The sequence below is a fragment of the Microcebus murinus genome, chromosome 16 (assembly GCF_040939455.1).
Source record: "Microcebus murinus isolate Inina chromosome 16, M.murinus_Inina_mat1.0, whole genome shotgun sequence".
NCBI classification, from domain to species: Eukaryota; Metazoa; Chordata; class Mammalia; order Primates; family Cheirogaleidae; genus Microcebus; species Microcebus murinus.
The window spans coordinates 54,136,202-54,147,680 of NC_134119.1; the positions used below are offsets into that span (position 1 = coordinate 54,136,202).

The 11,479-nt window shown below is 48.2% G+C and overlaps 1 long non-coding RNA gene across 1 annotated transcript; it reads right to left on the reverse strand.

The window, feature by feature from the left end:
• Positions 1–3,040: 3,040 nt before the first annotated feature.
• LOC142861077 (uncharacterized) lies at positions 3,041–7,929 on the reverse strand. Its single transcript, XR_012912443.1, has 2 exons — positions 6,413–7,929; positions 3,041–3,479 (listed from the first exon to the last, which is right to left on the reverse strand). It is a non-coding gene; the product is annotated as an uncharacterized LOC142861077 (long non-coding RNA).
• Positions 7,930–11,479: the final 3,550 nt, after the last annotated feature.

Consider the following 11,479-nt stretch of genomic DNA (forward strand, 5'->3'; position numbering starts at 1 on the left):
TTATTCACCCTCCACAAGACCCAGTGGTCTCACCTATAAAATGGGGCTAATAACTAGGCGAAGTCACACCTGCAAAACACCCGAAACAGAGCCTGGCACGTGCAAAACGCTCAGCAAATGTTGACTGCCAGAATGGTCCAGATCTCACAAACATTCTGATATGTTTTCTAATTTCCATTACATGTTTCAAGTGGATGACTTCCCTACTGGGTCTAAACTCCAACTGCACATAAATACGAACAGAGCCTGGGTCCACATCCTGCTCTGGTAGAACTCCCCTTTTCACCTTATTCCCACCGAAAGATACAAAATGTTATGAATATTTGTATGGAGCATGCGCTTTTAAAGTATTCTTTATTTAACTTTTTATGTGTTAACTTTTTTTTTTTTTTTTTTTTTTTTTTTTTTTTTTTTGAGACAGAGTCTCGCTTTCTTGCCTAGGCTAGAGTGAGTGCCATGGCATCAGCCTAGCTCACAGCAACCTCAAACTCCTGGGCTCAAGCAATCCTCCTGCCTCAGCCTCCCGAGTAGCTGGGACTACAGGCACGAGCCACCATGCCCGGCTGATTTTTTTATATTATATATATTAGTTGGCCAATTAATTTCTTTCTATTTTTATGGTAGAGACGGGGTCTCGCTCAGGCTGGTTTTGAACTCCTGACCTTGAGCAATCTCCCGCCTCGGCCTCCCAGAGTGCTAGGATTACAGGCGTGAGCTATGTGTTAACTTTTAAAAATTAAATTGTCTGCGGGGAACACGAGTGGGGAATTTAAAGAGAAAGTTTGAAGCATTTACTTTAAATCTATGAAAATGTTCAAAAATATGGGGGAATTGTCACTTACACTTTTTTGAATCCTTTGAACTTTATAACATGTACATGTCTATTAAGATCTGAGCTTAAACCCAGTTATAGTGTCATAGCACAAAAGGATTTACTTTTTAGTTCTCTTACTTAATTTAATAAAGTGATAAAAAAGATAAGATTAATAAAAATTAGCATTTGTGTATTTATCTTTCAGACAATTTTGTAGAGAAATGGGAATATCTTTGAAAGCTTGCATAGACAATGCTGATTTAACTAAATAAAAGTGATTGCTAGTATTTCAGGATTAGTCTGGTTTTATTCCTATGATTAAGAGACAAAAAATATTTTTTTGACAAAAGTTACCAAAAAAAGGAATAAAACCCAGGTAAGATTCATAATTCACTTTAATGATAAAGAAAGATTCATAAATATTTGACTCATTAAGCAGGTATTTTCCCACGGCTAAATACTGTCAATAAACAACTCCGAGGCAAAGCTTTTCCTCTACATGGTGGCAGGGATTCCTGCGTTGGGAAAAGATTGTCCATCTGATGAAGCATGGGGCATCGGAGTGGAGACTACTAGTCAACTTACCTGTGATGCTCATTCAGAGTCAGGAGCGAAGTCCATGCACCACGGGGCATCGAGATGCTCCAGAAGATGCCTTCCAGGGGTTTAGGTGTCTTCAGACCACTGTTTGATGTGGGCACATCCACTGGTGAAAATTTTCACCAAAGCAGTCTGAAAATGTTGTACCAGCCCAACTTTGATTAGCATGTAGATCACTGCTCTGATCAAAACAGTGAACAAATGGTTGCTATTTATAGCTTCATATTTATGTGACTCTGGATTGGATTTTAAAAGGCCAGAGAGAGGGGAGAATTACCAGAGTCTTGCACCTCATGGGAGGTATGAGTTCTCTTCAAATCAGCTCATATTCCCCCAATTGACAGGCGCAATGCAACAGCACTTGCCTGTTACCAAGAAGACTCTGAACAGCCTTCCTTGTTCATATTCTTTATTTCCTGATGAGTGGAAGTTTAAAGCATTAGTGTATGTAGTGAAAGAACGCCGCCTACCTAATGGAGTGGCATGCAAAACTTGGAGAAATTTTTAACACCAAACATACAATTTCAAAGGAATTTCCTGCTTGTGATTTGCTACTTTGGGCCCTCCCAGAACTTTGGGGTCCTCAGATACCAAGGAATATTGGGAAGAAAAGTCATAGGAAGTGGTGCAAGATATGGGTATTGACTTATGGAATGTGAATGTGTATCTTCAACTAATTTAAAGTAAGGCCTGCCCTTTCTGTCTTTCTTCATTACTTCTTCACTGATTCAGCAAATAGTTACAAAGCACTTACTATGCGCCAGGTGCTGTCAGGTGTTGAAGATACGAAGATGAGCAAGGCAGAGAAGGTGCTGCCCTAAGGGAATTTACAGATGAGGCAGGTTTATTCTTCAGTGGCCTAGAAACAAGTTAGCGACTATATCATTTACCCTCTGGGATCGCATGCCAGGAGGCGGTGAAGGGCTTTGGAGAGAATGGGGCTGAGGAAAGAAGTGGGACGCCAGCTTCAATAAAATGTGGTCAGGGACAGCCTGGAAGAAGTGGAGTCCTTGTCCCTGTTTGGGATCTCCGAATTAATCAGATGTGACTTTGGACGGGATGCAACCTTAGGTTTTCTTTTGCATCTGGGAAGGCAGCCAGGTGTAGTAGAAAGAGCGTTTGACTACAAGTCAGACTCCACTGCTTAGTAGCTATGTGACCTTGGGTTAGAGGATTCACCCCAGAAATGTCGGTTGCCTCCTCCACACCATGGGAGCAGAGCCTTCCTCCTGGGGGCTATGAGCAGTTGATGAGATCCATTGTGCTTACTGGGATGTTAATATATGCATATGGACATTTTGTAAACAGTTCGATGCAACTGGAACAATAAGCGAGCTGTGTGCTCAGTGACCATCGGCCTGGGATCCCGGGTGCGAATGCTCCACTTTGCTGCCAGGGTTCCATGACCTGCCGGCTGTGTGACCTGGGCACATTGCCGAGCCTCTCCACAAAACCGGGCATCATCATAACACCTAGGTCACTTTGTTGCTGTGAGAATTACTTTTGTGTGTGCACACTGTGTGTGTATGCATTGTATGTATGTGCATCTATAAATAATATGTGTACATACCGTATATAAATACACCCATATGTATATGTCAACACATACGAGTCTAATAAACTTGATTAGTTATTATTCATTTAATTTTGTATAACCCATCCCTTCTGGATACCTAGTTCAGTAATCCTGCCCTGGATGAAGAAGTCTCTTGGGAAGCACTTCCAGGGCCTTCAGAAAGATCATTTTCTATGACAAACTGGACCATGGCACTGCCAAGTTTCCACCCATGGATACAGGAGAACAAGCAGGGCCGGTTGGGAGGCGCCCTACCACCCTCGCCACTCAGACGTCTCCCGCCCAGGCCTCTCCAGTCTACGTGCTTCTCTCAGTGCCTTCTGTACGCCTCCTCTCTGGGCTCGTCCCACTTGTCCTGCAGATCACAGACCAGCCGTGCCATGCCAGCTCCATGCCCCCGCCCAGCCCGACCTTGGGCTGGGCTGGGTGCTCCTCCTGCTTTGTCGCACTCTGTCATGGTCCTCATCCTGGGGTGCCACTGCTTGGTCCCTAGAATGGGTGGAAAGCTGCTCAGATGCAGGGCGGAGTCTCAGGCATGATCTTCCTCCCAGGGGCTGGTCCACTGCTCGGTCCAGATGGTTGTTGACAGAATGAAGGGCCAATTCAAATGCTATGAGAAGCAAGTCTTCTGATTGCTTTAAAACAATTTATTTCAGACCCACTATCAAACTCACCAGATTATACCCTAAAATACCTTTTATTTTCTAGACATTTATAACACCATCCTCGAAGGATAGAGATTTGTCACCACTGAGTACACAGGAAAGATTGAACATCTGATTTCAAAGTCAGCTTCCCCAGACAAAGGAAAGAGCCAGGCATCTAAAAGAGTCCAGGCACAGTCAAATCCTTTATGAACATCTTCCCATAAATTTGCATAACAGCCCAGTCAAGTAAGTGTCATCAAGCCCATTGTTCAGACTAGGAAACTGAGGCCCCAAAAGTTAAGTAGATGAAGTTAAGTAAGTTGTCTACGTTCACCAAGGGGGAAGGCAAATATCCCTGGCAATCAGACCCAGACTTGCATCTATGGACTACTTCTTCCACTTCCAAGTGTGGCTACATTGCAATAAGCAACATTCATCTTTAGTATAAAATATGATGCCATTGAAAGTTTTTGGTACACATGCCATGGAGATGTATAAATCCAGCTGTTGTAGTAATGCAAAACATTGCACAGCTTTACCATACGACCTTATACACAGCTGTGTGCAGACACAATTTCAAACCTGCACACATACACACATTGAAAGAGGGATTTATGAACCATATGGAAGGGGAAAAAAGTCTGATTCAAATCTCTGCCAATTCTGTAATTTTAGAATTGGCAGGTAACTAAACTGTATCATTCAGGGTTCTCCAGAGAAACAGAAGCATTGGGCTATATGCAGATATAGAAAGGAGACTTATTATGGGAATTGGCTCATGTGGTTATGGAGTCTGAGAAGTTCCACGATCTGCCGCCAGCGAGCTGGAGAAACAGGACAGCCAGTGGTGTAGTCAGTTTGAGCATGAAGGCCTGAGAAATGGGGGCTGTGGGGTAAGTCCTGGTATGGGTCTAAAAGCCCAAGAACCAGGAACAATGACATCTGAGGGCAGGCCAAGACGGATATCTCAGTTCAAGCAGAAAGAGTGAATTCTCCCTTCGCCACCTCGTCATTCTATTCGGGCCCTCGGCAGCCTGGATGAACCGCCGACGGGGCCCATACTGTCTGCTCTGCTCAGTCTCCCTGCTCAGATGCTGATCTCTTCTGGAAGCACCCTCAGCAGGCACACCTAGAGACAATGCTTTCCCAGCTGTCTAGGCGTCCCTTCACCCTGTCGAGTTGACACATAAATTAACTGTCACACATTTACTTACTAGACTTTAAAAAAATTTCCCTGAATTACTGAACAGCTCCTTTTCTCCAGGGTAGATGTGCAATGTAAGAGCAGGTGACCTCCACAAGAGCAGTATCTTTGAGAGAGTGACTTAAAAACTTTTACTGAAATCTAGTGAAATTGTTCCAGCCAGCCAAGCTGTAATCCAACAGTTCCATCGCTGCCTTGTCTATTCCTGGCTCAGCTCTGGAGAGTGGTCATCCATCTCACCACCGTCCACGTGACTTAGTGTCTAAGCCATTTGGGCAAGTGGATCATTTGCTGCACACTCGTTAGGAAGGGCTACAGTAATTCATAAAAGGCACATGTATAACGGATGGGTAAAGAAACTGCTTTCTGCGCCCTCGGGGAAGCCCGGCCCGTCAACAGAGGCAGGCTCTGTCCCTGCGACCTTCTCTACCAAACACTGCCCGGCGCTCACAGAACAGGCACGTGCATTCAAAGCAGGTGGATAAACAGGTGCACACACATGGAACCACCCTTTTACTGCGGTTCTCCTCCTACTCCGTCGTCAGTACGCTGCTCTTGTTATTTGTACTAAAGTTATACGTGAAACAGTCAATGAATAAACAGTTCTGCAAGTTTTGTTGCAACAGTCCCTGTCCCTGTCTCCTCCATGTACCCTTCTCCATCCACGCTCCTCCTTCAGGTCACAATTTTGGCATCTAACTCCTTATCTCTAAATGGTAGGCCTCCATGACTCCTTCACTGTTAATTCCAGGCTCCCTGGGGTGGCTTCCCACTATGGAAGATGAGGGTCTAGAAGTCTTTCCTCTCCCAGGCCCCGGGAGACCCTCTCCCCTCCCATCCCCCCATTTTCCCAGTGGAGTACTACTGACTTTTTGATTAGATCCATTGGCAGGGTTTAGGTGGTTATAATGAGGTATTACACAGACAGATGACCCATGTAGTGAGCTTTACTATGCACAGAGGATGGCCTGTACAACATTTTACTCCCTAGAACTGATAATGGCTCTTCTATTGAGTTTTTTTTTCCTGAACTTCTCATTAATTCAACTTCAGATGCTTTACCAACTAAATAAATCTTCTCTCACAGCAGCCAGATCCTTCAGGAATTCTATCAGTTCACTCTTCCTGAGAAGGCATCTCTCAGGGTTTTCTGACCCACTGAAGTCAGAACTGGGCATGGTCTACACTGGGGACAAGTGGCCTCCCTTCAGTGCTGGTCTGCAGACTCCCGTGCCTGTCCCCTGTGCAGGAGCTCCAGCTTCCTGTGCTCCATTTCTTTCTCCTCCTCAACTTATCCCTCCATTTCCTTTCCATACCATTTTCCTGATACTTGAGAAAAGGTAGATGGGAGGTACACTTTTTGAGCCCTGGAACTTGCTGGAATGTACGCTCTCACACTTGATTGATGTGTGTCGGCACTGCCTTCTAGCACTTGAGAAATTTAACACTATTCAGCCCATATGACCTGTTGCTCTTCTCTGAAAGCTCATCAGATCTAAAATTTGTTTTGGTCAGTGTCTATTTCTAGTCATTGCTCTGCACTCTTGGTAGGTTTCAATCTGAAAACTTACCTATTTCAGGTCTGTGAGATTTTCTTTAATTATTTAATCGATGATTTCTTCCTTTATGTTTTCTCTCTTCTCTTTCTGATGTTGAAATCTCTGGACTTGTCTTCTAATTTTCTTGCCTATTTTCTCACATTTTATCTTTTTACTCTACTTTGTAAAAGAGTATAAAGACCTTGTTCTCCAGCATATCTTTTGAGATTTTTATTTCTGGTTTTATACTTTAATTTATAGAGCCCTAATAATTGTTCTCTGAATTTTAAAAAATGCTATTTCTTGTTTTACAGTTACAAAAGTCTTCTTATCCCTCTGCAAATACTGATCATGGTTATTTTTATGTTTTCATAGTCTCTATTCCAAATTTCATTTTTTCCATTTGATTGTTTAGATCTTGATGTTCGTGTTCATGCTGTTGGTAATCCGACTGGGCGCTAACAACCATGATGCTTGTTGACTGTGAACTACACTCTAGCGTGTCCTGGGCAACTTCTGATGTCACAATTTCTTTTCTCTTGGCTCAGTCACAACACACTTGAAATCACTTGAGTGTCCTTCCTGGAGCATGAAAACACCAAGGCACCATGGTCTGACCCCCGCTGGGGTGGGAGGGTGTTATTTCAGCATTCGGTCTGTGTATGTTTAGATAATATTGCCATTTTGGTGCAGTGTCCCAACCCAGGCAGGCGTGATGTTCCTCAGCACAGATGCTCTCTCTTTTTCCCTCTTTTGGGGAATAACCCTCAGACTTTTTGGGTGAGGACGGGGCAGCCGTCTAGCTCTGCAGAGCAGGTACACGGGTCTGGGATTCTTAAGAAGTTTTCAACCACTTTACCTCATTTTCGCCTCTTTTTTCACCACCCTCTCCCCATTCTGTAAACACCAGGTGCTGCCAACTCCTGAGCCTTTGAGGGAGTCTTTAACATCTATCAGTTCTTAACGCTCCTCAGTGGCCACTGCAGATTCAGCTTCTGGTATCCTAAGTGTTAATCACTCTACACCTTCTGTCCAACTCCCCTCAATGTTTTGCTGCAGTCTCTATTCAGTTTTCCCTATCCTCATACACATATCATTTTTCAGACACTCCTTCCTGTCATTTAATGGACTTTTAGAAGGAAAAAAATGTAGACATGTGTTTGTGTGTGTGTGTGCATGTGCACGCTTAATCTTTCATCTTAGAAGCTCAAGTCCTTGTCTTTTCCACATCTTCCAAAAATATTTAAGTTAGAAGATCAGCAGGCACAGCGTAAGGCTGCAGGTGACCACATCTGGCGCGCTGGCACCAGCGCCCCACTGGGCTCGGTTAGGAGACTGTGCTAGCGACGCCAGCACTTCCCAAGGCCTCGCTGGGCTCCTGCTTCTGCCGGCCACTCGCTCTGCTCCCTGGGCGGGATGTGGCGCTACTGTGCACAGGAAGGGGACAAGAAAGGGTCCTGGGCAGGCAGTGGACACTCAGCACGTCTACACAAAGCCCAGAGCCAGCACCGTGCCTTCCCAAAATAAAAAATCTTCCGCAATGCACAGCACTGATTCCAAAGTATGGAAAGGAAGAAAGTAAAATCCCTCACACTCCAGACTCATTGGTAGAATAACGCCACTATGACCCTTCTGGCCTGAGACGGGCACAGAAGGTTCCAGACTCCCCAAGGCTGGGTAAGAGAAACTAAGGCCAACCACCAGCCCTGTCTCCAACGGCGGGAAACAGGGTTGTGTGCGTGTGTGTAAACAGCAGAGGGCCACCGCTGGTCTACCTCGATTCAGGCAATGAGGCTGCATGCTGTCTGCGGTGGACGCATGAGAAATGAGAAGGCGTTCTGCTCTGTGCTATCCCGTGCACTGCCACTCCCAAACGATGTCAGAGACGAAACACTCTCCCACTGCTGCAGACTGCTCCTGAAATCTACCCCAAGTCCGCCACTATCCTAGGCACGCCGCCGGCACCCAATTACCTGTGGATGATGTGGTTCCCCTGCAGATACTCCAGGGCCAGGGCCAGCTCGCAGATGTAGAGCTTCACAGCGCCCTCTGTGAACTGCACGTTCTGCTGCAGGTGGTAGCGTAGGTCCCCTCCAAGGAGCAGGTCCACCACCATGAACATGTCCTCCTCGTCCTGGAAGGAGTACCTACGAGCAAAGAGGGACAGCAAAGATTAGGGACAGACATCCTCAAGACCAATGCCCCCATTTTACAGAAGAGCAAACTTAGACTTGGAGAGAGGCGCTGATGTTGCCTGAGTCATGGTGATATGAGAGTGGGGGTGAGGGAAGAGGCTTTCAATTCCCAGGCTTCCCCCATACTGTTGGGCTTTCCTGATTCCCTGCATAGCTAAGGCAAGCAGGAGTACCCAGCACTTCCCAGGCACTGGCAGACAGACGACACTTTAACCAGTACTGGACCCCAACATGTCACTTTAACCGTCTCCAGCAGATGCTTTTATTAGACGTTGTCAGGATTTGTAGGAGTCAGTCTCCAGAGATTCATCCCCTCCCCCAAACCCCTTGGTTTCCTCTCCGTGCATGCTGTTCTGCACACAGGGCTAGTTCTGCGACCCCTGAATGCAGTGATGTTCTGGGCCGTCCAATCCAGGTCTTCAGGGAATCAGTAGTTTATAGTTCTTGCCTCTTGGAACTCAGCCAAATTCCAAGCCACATGGAGAGACTATGAGAAAGAAAACCAAGACTCTCTGGTCAGCAGCCCTGCTGCGCACGCAACGAGACAGCTAGCACCGACGGCAGCCCCGAGAGCGAGCCTCCCTGGGCATTTGGGTCTCCCACTGCAGCTGGGGCACCGTGCGGAGCAGAAGGATCGCCCAGTGATCCCAGTTACCCCACACAACACGACGTGATAAGTTCTAGGGTGGTGTTTTGTTTCAAAGCAGTATAAAACTGATACAGTATTGATACAGTATTGAATTCATTTCCTAAACATGCATTTGGGCTTCCAGGACTGAAGAGCCTACGTACAGAATCTGAGAATGTTGTTCATCAGTTGTAAAATAGCATCACATCATCAATGTTGTCAAGCTCCTTACAGACTTACGAAACGTGGTAACAAAATCATGTAATCACAAATTTCAGAATGTGATCATGGAAGCTTAGACCTGTGTCTTAGATCCTTGCATATTGGACCTGGTTCAGTCGGGCTACTCCCCTCGCTTGACAGAACATGAAACTGAGGTCTGGAGGGAAGAGGGGACTCAGTGGGTCAGTGTCAGGGCGGGGCAAAACCCGGATCCCAGACTCTCGCTCCCGGACCTGGCCCGCCACTGCACGCTGCTGTGACGCTCTGTGGTGCACACACTGCGTTCCAGCAGTCTGGGCGTGCAGCCCCGGGAGGGAGACGGACACACGATTTGGTCCAGGAGAGGTGACAGAATCGCATGCTTACAGGGTGGGCAACTCTAGCCCCATATGACAGAGACTGGGGTCCAGGAGAGAGGAAATGGCTGGCCAGGAGGAGCAGCCCTCTTTGTGTGTCTCGCCGCTGCTTGTAATTGTTGGGAATTGAGGCAAGGAACAGGGGAGCTTTTTATTGTGCCCCTGGAATCATGAATTTACCAGACGGTTACAGAACACCTCTCTTGGGACAGGCATCAGGCTATGTGCTGGGGACACAGGGACAGAGAAACCGTCCTCGCCCTGAAGGAACACAGGCTCCTAGGGGACACAAGCCAACAGTGGCAGACAAGGCAGGGCTGGTGCTCCAGGAGTCTTTCGGGCTGTAGCAGGCGTGGGGAGGGTGGAAGTCAGGGCTCCAGCAGGCGTGGGGGTTGGGACACTCTTTGCGGATGAGGGGTTTCCGTGTGACTCACACAGAGACAGCAGGACCCAAGGCTGGCTCAGGGTCCTTGGGGGCCACCTTTGGGAGTCACCATACTGACATGGCTGGGCAAGAGCACAGTAGGAGACAGTCCTGGCCCTTCATGGGCAGGAGGGCCAGGAACCCCCTATGGGGTGGAATGCTGCGTCTCCCACTGGGACATACAGGAAGTGCTTCAAGAGCAGAGCAGGTGGGCCAAAGCTGCACTTCCCAGGCACCTCCAGACCGAGGGGCCCTCCTTCCTTTCAAAGCGAAGCACCAGGAGTATCCAGGGTTGGTCGTAGCCTCATTTGCTGCCCAGACTTCCCCAATATTTCCAAGTAATGGGTTAAAGGGAATTATTTGCAGAAATTTCAGTGAGAAAATTTTTCTTTGCCCAGAAAACTTCATTTGTTAAATGCTATTCTATTCTGTCAAGAATTTCGTAACATACAGAAAAGTATGCTCTAATTTCTATTCTGTTCCATTGATCTCTTTGCCTGCCACTAAGCTAATATCATTCATTCACTCAACAAACACTTACTGCATGCCTCCCCACGGGGCAGGAGCCACCATGGGGGCCAGGCCCTTCCTTTTATGGGCCCTAGGTTCTCACGGAGGACAAAGCTGTGGAGAAAGGAAGCTATGAGGAGGAGACGCAGGGCCAATGTAGGAAGGGCCCCGGGAGCCCTCTGAGCAGAGGCCGCTTGAGCTGGGCCAGTCCAGGAAGGCGGGGCTGGCGGAGGCGGAGAGCCTCCTGCGCAGGGCAGGGCTCTGGGGCAGGCAAGGCCGGGGAGCCGGCAGTGTGGCCGGCAGAGGCTGCACGCTGCTCCTGGGAGGGGGACGTCAGCTGGGCGCGGGGCTGGGGCCCTCACTGCTGCTTCGCCGTGAAGGTCTCTCTGGGCACAGCGTGGAGAATGGGTCTGCGGAGGGCCTGGGCGCGGGCCGGGGCTTCCCTGGAGGGGCGTGGCGCCGCGGGCGGGCGCCCTGTGGAGCCGCGGGCGGGCGCCCTGTGGCGCCGCGGGCCAGCACGCCGTCCTCTCTCCAGCGCCTCAGCGTGGCCACCAGGGGGACCGGGCCGGCCTCGCGCGTTCCTCTCAGGCTCACTTCAGAGCTCGCGGGCGGAAGCAGCAGGGCGGGCTTGCTGGAGGCCCAGGGACCTCTGAGGGCACCAGCTCCCCTCAGACCTGGCTCGGGGAACGCGTGACCTCAGTCTGACCCGAGATCCCTGCCGCCCCGCGCACTGCGCGAACAGCTACGCGTCAGCAAAAAGCTTAC